Source organism: Primulina tabacum, chromosome 8 (genome assembly GCF_025594145.1).
Source record: "Primulina tabacum isolate GXHZ01 chromosome 8, ASM2559414v2, whole genome shotgun sequence".
NCBI lineage: Eukaryota > Viridiplantae > Streptophyta > Magnoliopsida > Lamiales > Gesneriaceae > Primulina > Primulina tabacum.
The window spans coordinates 17,466,093-17,478,395 of record NC_134557.1 but is presented as its reverse complement, the minus strand read 5'-3'; the positions used below and the strand labels follow the sequence as shown (position 1 = coordinate 17,478,395).

Genomic DNA, 12,303 nt, shown 5'->3' with positions numbered 1-12,303 from the left:
TGTGTTTAATTATTTTTTATGCATTAAATGCATGATTATTACATGGATATGTATTTTATTTCATGGCTGTTAAGATTTCATTGAATAGGGCTTTTAGCAGTATTTCGCGCTCGAACAAGGAAAGGAGATCGAGGACAGTTAAGAAATTTTTTTTTATTAAATAATTATTTTTAATTATTTAGTATATGGTGTATATATTAGAGATTTTCGAAAATGGGCTTGTAGGGTATTTTTACCCATCGAGTCATATTTTAACCAGTACACAAATTTTAGTAAGTCGAAGACTTTTTGATGGTTCAGACAATAATTTAAAAAATGTACCTAAACGAATAATATTTCGGGAATGTTTTTGGGCTTGATAGGACTATTTTATTTCATAATAAGCCTAAAATCCTTTTAATCTCATTATTTTTAAATTAGAGCCAATTAGCACTAAATATTATAATTAACCCTAAACCCTCCCATGCCATAAACCCTACCTCCATACCTTCGGCCGCCCCTCCTCCCCATTCCAGCAGCCACACTCTTTGTTTTTTCTCAAGTTTCTTTCAAAGGATCTCTTCCAAGTCTCTCTGGTGCACGTTCTACGCGATTATCTCTAAGTTTTCGAGCATAAATACACAAAGGCATGCCATATATCTCGTTTTTCTCATCAATCACATCATTATATACTGATTTGTATGTTTTTACATGAGAAATTCTTAGATCTATCATGTTGCATAAGATTTGCACGGTTTTGACACGAAATATGCATACGTTTTGGCATGTACTCACGTTTTCCATGGATTATTTGCAAGGGGCTGCTAGAATCTAGGTTCTAAGGGGCTATACACATCAAGATCTAAGGTGACTAAGGCTGCGAGTGCATCGGTTCATGTCTAGACAAGGGACCGATCGATTTGAGGCGTGTAGATGTATATCGGCTAGATCAGTGGAAAGGGAGATCAGACGTGTATGGTTTGTTCCAAGGGCTGGCTTAGGTCAGGAGTGGTCCATGTCAAGGCCTTGGGATGGTCCATGGTTGGCTGGTAGTGAGGCAAAGAGTAGATCGAAGCTAGATGGCAGGATAGGGCAAGTTGGTGTGTAGATCGGGTACTTCACGAAGGAATCGCGTAAGCTGCAAGCATGGGGCTGAGGGAAGTGGTTAGGTCGGTCCGAGAGGTCCAGTGGTGAGCTAGGAGTGGTTGGTTCAAGGCTGGTCCGGTCTAGTTTGGGCTAGGATCGAATTATTGAGGGTTAGGTGCATTAGGGTTTGAAGGTTGCAAGGTGCAGAAATATCGAGCAAGTGGAAGCCATGTTTAGGTGGATCTAAATGGCTGGAATTGTGTTATTAAGGGGCTGATAGAGTGTGTATAATTTTGGTTTAAATTTGGGAAAGTTTGGTTAGGTTTCAGGTTGATTCGGGTTAAAACAGAGACCCCGATCCAAGTTTTAAAACGAATTGTAAAAGTTACGAAATGGGCTTGATGTTAGGTCCAATAAATGGTTATAAATATGCTTTGAGGTGTTCTAGTAGGTTTGGTTGGCTTCGGGTCGAAATTTTGAGGTCCAGGGGTAAAATAGTCAATTAGGGTTTCCAGGGGCAAAATGGTCATTTTTCACCCGGTCGAGTTAGCAGTCCTGGCAGCACCCTGATCACCAAAATTATATGTTTAAAATGTTTATGCTTATTATGAACATGAATTTTTATGAAAATATGAAAAATATGTTGCATGTCTGGTTTTAAGAAATTGTTACGTATGTGCATGATTTTCATAAGTGATAAATACGATGACATGTTTTTGAAGGAGGGGAGTTTGTTTGACTAATACAAACAAGAACATGTAAGGTCAATGCTCAGTGGAAGGGTGATACTGTTGCTGATGTCCCCGTCGTCGGGTACCACAGGTTATACGTAAATGGATCCATCGACTAGAGCTGATACGAAAGTCACAACTAATTATCTGAATTCAATAAAAGAAAATGAACACGTATATATTGATATGATGAGATATGTTATGAAAACGTTTATGATTTGACATATTATGTTTTAGTTCATGCTTTTAAGATCATGAAATTTATTTTTATTACAATATTTTTCACTGTTGCATGATACGTATATGTACTTGTTATCACGATTCAGGCGTGTTGAGTCTTTAGACTCACTAGTGTGAATGATGCAAGTGAGCATGAAGATATGGAGACTTGAGGGGTCGAACACTGAGTAGGCGGAGTTGGGTGTGCGCACGTTAACTCGTTGACCATATTTTTTTCGTACATTATATGTTTATGAGTCAAGAGAGAAACATTGTTTATTTTATACTTTTACATCTTTTATATGTTTATGGTTTGACAGGGTTTTGAATGTCACATTTGAGTTCTTTGAAAACAATATTTTAGGAATTTGACGAGGTGAAACTATTTAATTGCAGTAATTTTATTCAATAGTCGAATGATTCTTTTAAATGCATGTGTTTGAAGTAATTTTCGAAAATTAGCTTTCAAAAAAAAAAATTCTAGTAGTATTTTTGTAGCAGACATTTCAGTTGGTGTCAGAGCAAAGGTCCTGTAAAGGGTTGTACCACCACCAGCTTTAGAAGCTCAGTCGTCAAGCCTCAAGTCTGTAGGTTTGCGTGTTCTAGCTGTTTTAAATAGTTTAGTGCTATTACCTGCATGTTTACATGATATACTTTTTACATTGTTTTATAGTGTACGTTTAATTGTTCATATGCTTTAAGGATTAAATTTTTTGAAACTTAAATTAAATTGCATGATGGGTTATATTTAGAATTTCGAATGTATTCAGATATCATGCATCCTAGACGAGCCCCTAGTGCCGACAGGTAGAAAGATAATCCTTGAGGCGATAAAGGCTTCCCTACCACTACCATCGCCAGGAGATGCAGCTACCCGAGTCCTTGAGGGTATTGCGAGATTGATGGAGCAGGCGCGGCAGGCTCCGAGACCTCAGACGAATATTTTTGAGCGGTTCAGACTATAAAGGCCCGAAAATTCGTGTTTGAAAAATTGCGGAAAAATTTAAAATTTTCTTTTTAAAATAATTAAGGTGCCTCATTCACAAAATAAACTGATAAATCAAGTTTAATGTTTAAAAATAGCAGCGGAAGAAATTATTACTCGCCAAAATAACAAGTTAAAGTATCCAACAACTGATAAAAATGTTTGAGCATAAAAATGGCAAGTGCTATAAATGAGGTCCTCAGGTTCCACTACTGCCGACCCAAGCTAGCTCACCGGTCCCCGCCCTCGGCCCCGACATCATCAGTACCTACAACAATCAAGTCTAGTGAGCCTAAAGACTCAGCATGCATATATCGTAAATAACAAGTAAATAATATAGTAAAATTTGAATGAGAGTAAAATATCATGTCATGAGGCATAATGTGAAAATAACTTATCATGAGCAATTATAATACGTGCATAACTGAACTGAAAATCATAGTAAAAATGTTTGCTCCTTGGAGTCCTGTACTGAAAAAGCATGTAATAATTTTCTGTTGAGATTATGGTCTACGCAAGTGGCCCCTGAACTGAACGGTAACTGGCGACTGGACCGGTAACTGGCGACCGGGTTTAGTAATGTTTGTCTGATCAGGCTAATGCCACAGTTATTGGGTGAAACTGAACTGAACTGTCCGGTAACTGGCGACCGGAACGGTAACTGGCAATCAATGACTGGTAACTGACGACCGGGTGAAGTAATAATCCCATGATAGTAAAGTGGCCACAAGCAATATCGCATAAATCTCAAAATGAATATTTTGCACGTGATATAATTAAATAACATCATTAAATATGAACAATTTCGATCTTCTTGCATTAAAATCATGTACTTGCGATATTTAAAAATACCTATATGGCTTGATTGAAGAGTGAAAGAAGATATAAACATGCCTTGGTTTGTTTTGACAGAAAACAAACGAAATAACGACGCGGCGCGGCGGAGACAGAGTGCTATTCACTTTCTCACTTTTTCTCTCTTAATTCCTTTAAACAAAGCATGCATCATAATTATTATAATAGCGTAAAAATCGTAAACGTGATGCATGAACTATTAAAAATATCATGAATTTGTGCTCAGGGCGCTGCCATGACCAAATTCTCACCCCGGGTGCAAAATGACCATTTTGCCCCCTGGAAACCCAAAAATTACCATTTTACCCCTGCACCTCTAAAATTGACCCGAAGCTTACCAAACTTCTTAAAATGTCCCATAACATTTTTTAAAGTATCCCTAGACGTAAACTCAAGCCAAATTCAAAACTTAACTCATTCGTTTTAAAACTTGGACTGGGGTCCCGATTTTAACCCGAATCGACTCAAAACTTACCCAAATTTTCCCAAACTTAACCCATCCTTAAAATACACTCTAACAGCCCCTAAACTCCTCAAAATCAGCCCTCTAACCCTTGGCTAAACCTACAGCCTTAAATAATTTCTCGGCCACTTTCCTAACTCACCTTACAACATACGGCTCCACCCCTTCAACCCTTCGGTCCACTCTCCTACCACCACATGTCAGCCTTTATGACTCATTAAGACCTTCATGAACCTCCTAAATAAAACTTAACCGAAGCATAAAGCTGCCGTGCAAATTAAACATAGAAACGATCGCTTACACCATGGCAACCGAAGACCCTATTCCCTTGGCTTGCAAATTTCGACCCTAGCACAGACCAGGAAGACTAGCACCTAACCGGCTAAGCTGAGACCCTCCTCGAACCATCCTAGGGCATCCTTGTTTCCATTGAACCCACGCAACTAGTCCCCTGCACGCTGGAGATTCCAGTTTCTCGCTAAACCTCCCAAGGCACTCGACCATGACCCTTATACTCGTTCAACTCCTCGGTTTTGCATCCTACCACAAGCTGCTGTAAACTCTAACCCCAGAACAACATCTCATAACTTGCTCATCCCCTAACCAACCAGCACTCGCAGCCCTTGCGCAACAAATTTGAAAACGTGAGTAGTAATTGTGGAAATGCATGAAACAAAGCAAAACCGATACCTCCTCATGTATAGTGGCTGGATCGAAAGTTTTATCATGCAAAATACATTCAACAGTATATAAGACATGTGTGATGAGAAAACAATAGATACAATGCGTGCCTTATGATGTAATGGTTTGAGGAGAAAGTGGAGAAGAGCGCCGGAGATTAATTCTTGTAAGAGCAAGCAACTGCCGATCCAAACCAGCTGCTGGGGGTACCGAAGTCGAGAAAAACTTTGCTGAAGGAGGGTGTCGGCTGATGGAGTGTTTAGGTTTAGGTTATGTGGGGTTAAGGTGTTAATTAAATAGAAAGATAATAATTAATGGGCTCTAATTAAATAATTAATGGTTTAAAAGGGTTTTAAGCCCAACAAGCTTAAAAGTAGGCCTATTAAATCCAAACGTAATCCCGAAAATATTTCGAGTTGAAAAGATTTTGAAAACATTAGCCGAACCCTTAAAAAGTCACCCGATTCGATAAAATTATCGTACCGCTAAAAATTAAAATGATGCGGGTAAAAATACCCAAAACTCCCATTTTCGAAAAATATATATAAAAAACAATATTGCTTTAAATTAATAACAAAAAAATAAATCGTGTAACAAAATAATTTTTCTGAAAATTTTCCGGTCTTCGTTACTCGATCGAATGCAACTTAAAAATCTTAATGCACGAACTTTTAAAATTTCATGAAACAAATCCTATCATGCATGAATTATGCCTAAAATGCATAAAAATAATTAAACATAAATTAATGAAATAAACATGCATTTAATGCTTTAAAAACAATTAAATAAAATACCAAAGAAGTTTAATAACTTGCATGCATGCCAACTTTTTCAAATATATTTACTAACATGCTAAATTACCCCTTCTTAAATAAGTCTTTATTAACTTATCTCAATACTCCATCTCCAGTCCGGCCTCACTTATTTAACTGAAAAAGTAACAATTAAACTACTGCGTAAAATAAATAAATTTAAAGAAAAGAATTTAAATACTCATGCAATAAAAATCATTTTAATTTAAATACTAGAATTATGCATGGCTTCTACGTAGTCTGATTTACGGGTTCTACAACCCTTCCCTCCTTAAAAGAAATTTCGTCCTCGAAATTCGCTTATCCTTGATAAACAAAAAGTTTAGGCTCTTAATTCTAGAATCCTAATAATCCACGTTTCCGATGCGCTAATCTGATAAGATACATATTAAGCTGTCCTTACGTTTCCTCAATCCTAAATAAATTTGTCTACCAAAATTCTCGTTTGTGAATCGCAACTTAAAACAACTTATAGTAACGTCTATTCAACTATAGCCCCGAATTTTGACTTATCCCGCAATTCCTCATACTAGAGGTGGATGTTCAAATTTAACGCGCCTTACTTTCCTTATAATATACCCAAGATGTTCATTGACCTATTATATTCCAATATTGAAATCTTAACAGAATCCCTTCTTAACTTTATTGAATTCAAGATATGTTAAAGCTTCAAGTCCAAGTATTGGCATTCATGCAGTTCAACTTAGGAGGTCTTAGTAAAGCACTTAAAAGTTTAAACCTTATCTCAACCCCATAATAATATTATACTAAGATCCTTGAATCAAATCTTTATCTTACCGCACCAACCTTACATAATTAACCTAACTATTTAGAAGTACATCCCAATATAACGTTGTTGCAAATCTTAAGTTCGAGTGGTCTTAATCCATAAAACCCAAAATATACGATACCGATCTTCCACCTAAATAATAAAAGTATTCCAGCACAAATTACATGCTTAAACTATTTCCTTTTCAATTAGAATAAAGTTGAGACCTAAGACACTTGGACTTTCCTTATTGAAGCGAACGTCGCACCCTTACGTATCTTATTATTTAGAAGTGCATCCCGGATGTGAAATTGTTGTAAATCTTAAACCTCGAATAACGTTAATCCACAAGAGCTCAGTTATACAACATCGACCTATTACCTTAATAATAACACTTCTAGCATCAATTATCTGCTCAAACTATTCTCTTCCCAATTACAATATAGTTTAGGCCTAGAACTCTGGACTTCCTCATTGGAACAAGTGTCGCATTCTTATGTGTCCTTGATGCTTACTTAATTCTAGCATATAAACTTAATAAGTTAGTCCATGGTAGCATTAGACTAACTTTACTAAATCAATTTTTTCACTTATAACCCATAGAATTCTAGAATCCCCCATATCAAGCTTTTAGATTTCTTACTTGGTAAAAATCTTAATATCCATCAATTAATAACTTATATTGAACACAATTAATACCCTTTTGTTATTATTTCACTCAAAATTTCCGTATGAACAAATATCCCATAAATTTGAAATTCAAACTTACCTAATCCAAATAGCTTTGAATAAAATAATTCCAATACGCATATCCGTTTAGTCCCAAGTTTGTTAATGACTTCCAAAATTTCTCAAGACAAGGTGTCCACCTCACCTCTTACGTGCGTCTACCAATTAAACTAACCATCATCGTACCCAACTTTCCTAAAAATTTTAAATTCTCATAAGGTATAATCTTAACTGTTAAGATCATGACTAAAACTTGTGACACATCAAACTTATGTTCCCCAAAATTTACTAACTCCATGTTTATCCTTATAACTTAACTAGCCGATCAAATTTACCTTAAATCGTCATCACTTTAAATCCTTAATTTGCCACAACATGATTTCACTAACGCTTAAATTTTCACGCCTAAGATTGATTCATCCTACAATGTCCTTAGTTACCAATCATTATAACGTTATAATCCAAATATCTAAATATTCTATATTTCCTTCGAGCCTAAATAACCGAAAATTCCTACCATTTAAACCGTTCAATTCTCACTTACTACTAAATAAGTTCTCAAATTCTTAAAATTGTAAAATTAATTCTTACTTTCCTCGAATATCATCATTTTTTTTTTGCCTAAATCTCGAGAATTCCACAATTACCCATGAGTCCTCAGTATTCCCAATTTCATTTTATAGATTTCCCGCATCATAAGGTTCAATAGACTTAAGTTTATTAAACCCAAAATTAATTCCCATAACACGTCTTACATTTCTATAAATACTTAAAATCCCAAGTGTTTCTCAAAAGTTCGCATTTAATCCTTAAAATTTTGAAAATTGCAATATGACCCTTACAGTTCTCCAAATTTGCATTTTGGCCCTACAACTCTTCGAAATTTGCATCATTGTCCCCATAAAATTTTTCCATCTTTACCTCATTAAACTTTTAGATTCTCGAACTCGAAATTTAATCCCAAAACTTGGTAAATTCGAAAATAGTCCCTTAGAATTTTTTTTTTAAACCTAGGTCATCAAATCATTGGTTATTACAATTAGGTCCTTAAAATTCTCAACTCCTGCAATTCAATCCTTAAATCCAACTATGTAGAGCATGCATCCTAAATAAATTCTCATAATTAATCTTACATTTCCATAGATACTTAAAATCCTCGAATTGTACATTTATAATCCTAAAGATTGTTGTAGTGTTCGAATCGCTATTGCTTATATGAAATCCTCAAAAATTTACTCGACTAGCAACCAAGAACCATCAATAATTTCTTAGAAATTCTACAAGTCTCAAAAGCATTCATAATTTTTAAGATTAACTTATAACCCATAAGGAGGACATCAACACTACTGACTTAAAAATTAATATAGTCAAATCATTTTCAACCTCTCCTAAAGCCCAATGTTCGAATTCTTAGACATGTCCAATTCCAAACGTACCCAACATGCATAATTCCATAATTTATTTAAATTTAAATACTGAACAATAAAATAAATCTGGACGTAAAAAATTTCATGAAAACATGCTGTTAAATAATTTATGCTTTGAATACAATGCGTAAATGTAAAACTTACAGACCGAATACGTGACTTCATGAGCTTCTCGTGGTCAGTAGTAGTGCAACCCTTTACAGAATCGTTGCTCTGATACCAGCTATAAAGGCCCGAAAATTCGTGTTTGAAAAATTGCGGAAAAATTTAAAATTTTCTTTCTAAAATAATTAAGGTGCCTCATTCACAAAATAAACTGGTAAATCAATTTTAATGTTTAAAAATAGCAGCGGAAGAAATTATTACTCGCCAAAATAACAAGTTAAAGTATCCAACAACTGATAAAAATGTTTGAGCATAAAAATGGCAAGTGCTGTAAATGAGGTCCTCGGGTTCCACTACTGCCAACCCAAGCTAGCTCACCGGTCCCCGCCGTCGGCCATGACATCATCAGTACCTACAACAATCAAGTCTATTGAGCCTAAAGACTCAGCATGCATATATCGTAAATAACAAGTAAATAATATAGTAAAATTTGCATGGGAGTAAAATATCATGTCATGAGGCATAATGTGAAATAACTTATCATGAGCAATTATAATACGTGCATAACTGAACTGAAAATCATAGTGAAAATATTTGCTCCTTGGAGTCCTGTACTGAAAAAGCATGTAATAATTTTCTGTTGAGATTATGGTCTACGCAAGTGGCCCCTGAACTGAACGGTAACTGGCGATCGGACCGGTAACTGGCGACCGGGTTTAGTAATGTTTGTCTGATCAGACTAATGCCACAGTATATTGGGTGAAACTGAACTGAACTGTCCGGTAACTGGCGACCGGACCGGTAACTGGCGACCGGATTTAGTAATGCTCCCATGACCGGTAACTGGCGACCGTGTGAAGTAATATCTCATGATAGTAAAGTGGCCACAAGCAATATCGCATAAATCTCAAAATGAATATTTTGCACGTGATATAATTAAATAACATCATTAAATATGAACAATTTCGATCTTCTTGCATTAAAATCATGTACTTGCGATATTTAAAAATACCTATATGGCTTGATTGAAGAGTGAAAGAAGATATAAACATGCCTTGGTTTGTTTTGACAAAAAACAAACGAAATAACGACGCGGCGCGGCGGAGACGGAGTGCTCTTCACTTTCTCACTTTTTCTCTCTTAATTCCTTTAAACCAAGCATGCACCATAATTATTATAATAGCGTAAAAATCGTCAACGTGATGCATGAACATTTAAAAATATCATGAATTTGTGCTCAGGGCGCTGCCATGACCAAATTCTCACCCCGGGTGCAAAATGACCATTTTGCCCCCTGGAAACCCAAAAATTACCATTTTACCCCTGAACCTCTAAAATTGACCCGAAGCTTACCAAACTTCTTAAAATATCCCATAACAGTTTTAAAAGTATCCCTAGACGTAAACTCAAGCCAAATTCAAAACTTAACTCATTCGTTTTAAAACTTGGACCGGGGTCCCGATTTTAACCCGAATCGACTCAAAACTTACCCAAATTTTCCCAAACTTAACCCATCCTTAAAATACACTCTAACAGCCCCTAAACTCCTCAAAATCAGCCCTCTAACCCACGGCTAAACCTACAGCCTTAAATAATTTCTCGGCCACTTTCCTAACTCACCTTACAACACACGGCTCCACCCCTTCAACCCTTCGGTCCATTCTCCTACCACCACATGTCAGCCTTTATGACTCATTAAGACCTTCATGAACCTCCTAAATAAAACTTAACCGAAGCATAAAGCTGCCGTGCAAATTAAACATAGAAACGATCGCTTACACCATGGCAACCGAAGACCCTATTCCCTTGGCTTGCAAATTTCGACCCTAGCACAGACCAGGAAGACTAGCGCCTAACCGGCTAAGCTGAGACCCTCCTAGAACCATCCTAGGGCATCCTTGTTCCCATTGAACCCACGCAACTAGTCCCCTGCACGCTGGAGATTCCAGTTTCTCGCTAAACCTCCCAAGGCACTCGACCATGACCCTTATACTCGTTCAACTCCTCGGTTTTGCATCCTACCACAAGCTGCTGTAAACTCTAACCCCAGAACAACATCTCATCACTTGCTCATCCCCTAACCAACCAGCACTCGCAGCCCTTGCGCAACAAATTTGAAAACGTGAGTAGTAATTGTGGAAATGCATGAAACAAAGCAAAACCGATACCTCCTCATGTATAGTGGCTGGATCGAAAGTTTTATCATGCAAAATACATTCAACATAACCGTTGAAGAAGAAAGACGACAATATGCGACTCTGCATCGACTACAGGGAACTGAAGAGGGTTATAGTCAAGAACAAGTATCCTCTGCCTAGGATTCAGGATCTATATGATCAACTTCAGGGATCATCAGTTTTTCAAAGATAGATCTCCGATCAGGATACCACCAGCTGAAGGTGACAGAGTCTGATGTGCATAATACGACTTTCAGGACGCGTTATGGGCACTGTGAGTTTATGGTGATGCCCTTTAGACTGACGAACGCTCCAGTGAACTTCATGGATCTCATGAATCGCGCGTTTCAACCGTATTTGGATCAGTTCCTCATAGTTGTTGTGACTTTGATTGTTGCACTCCCAAGAACAGGTTGTCAACAAGTAGTATAATTCGGTGAGTCCCAATATCGTATCCACAGGGAAGCTAAGGTAATTACAAGTCCACTACAATGTCTTTTTGTTTTTGTTTTTGTTTTTTTTCTTTAATGGTTTGAATCTTTAATTGGTAATTTTTAATTGTTCAAATTTTAATTTAAGTAGTTGAGATTAAAGGATCCACTCTTGGTATTTTAATAAAGTTAACATTAATGAACATTATTGAAATCCACTTAATAAAATGGTTCCAATATATATTAAATAATCATATTTTTATTATGTTATATATTATAATCTTATAAGTATATAATATATACCAAAACTTGTAAATGTTGTCAAGTATTTATTGTGCTATATATATATTTGTAAACACTAAATCAAGGTTCCCACTTTATATCACCTGGAATTTTATTGAAAATAACAAACTGAAACAAACGCAAACCAATCCACGATTTTTGAATCAATGATCCAACTTTCTTTTCTTACTGCTTGATTGCGACCAATTGATATTTGTTATCATCGGATTAGGCTTATGAACAAAAGCTTCCAAATCATCAATTAATTGGTCGGCAGTCGAAGCACAGATGAGCATCCGTCGTGAATTTTCTGAAATGAAATTCTGTTCCACAGCTTTATCAAGAAATGTCAAAAAACTGTCATACTAATTATTGATATTCAACAAGCCCACAGGTTTATTATGGATATTAAGTTGTGCCCAAGAAACAGTGTGAAAAACTTCTTCTAATGTACCAAAACCATCTGGTTGTGCGATAAAAGCATCAGAATTTTCAATCATTTTGGTAATTCTTTCATACTTAAAAGAAACTTTTAATTCCTCCTCAATCGTAACACCTGTAATATTTCCTTC

At 36.2% G+C, this 12,303-nt stretch overlaps 1 long non-coding RNA gene across 1 annotated transcript; it reads right to left on the bottom strand.

Moving 5' to 3' along the window:
- Positions 1-9,760: 9,760 nt before the first annotated feature.
- Positions 9,761-11,044, bottom strand: LOC142554836 (uncharacterized). The gene is made up of 2 exons (XR_012822220.1): positions 11,010-11,044; positions 9,761-9,978 (listed from the first exon to the last, which is right to left on the bottom strand). It is a non-coding gene; the product is annotated as an uncharacterized LOC142554836 (long non-coding RNA).
- Positions 11,045-12,303: the final 1,259 nt, after the last annotated feature.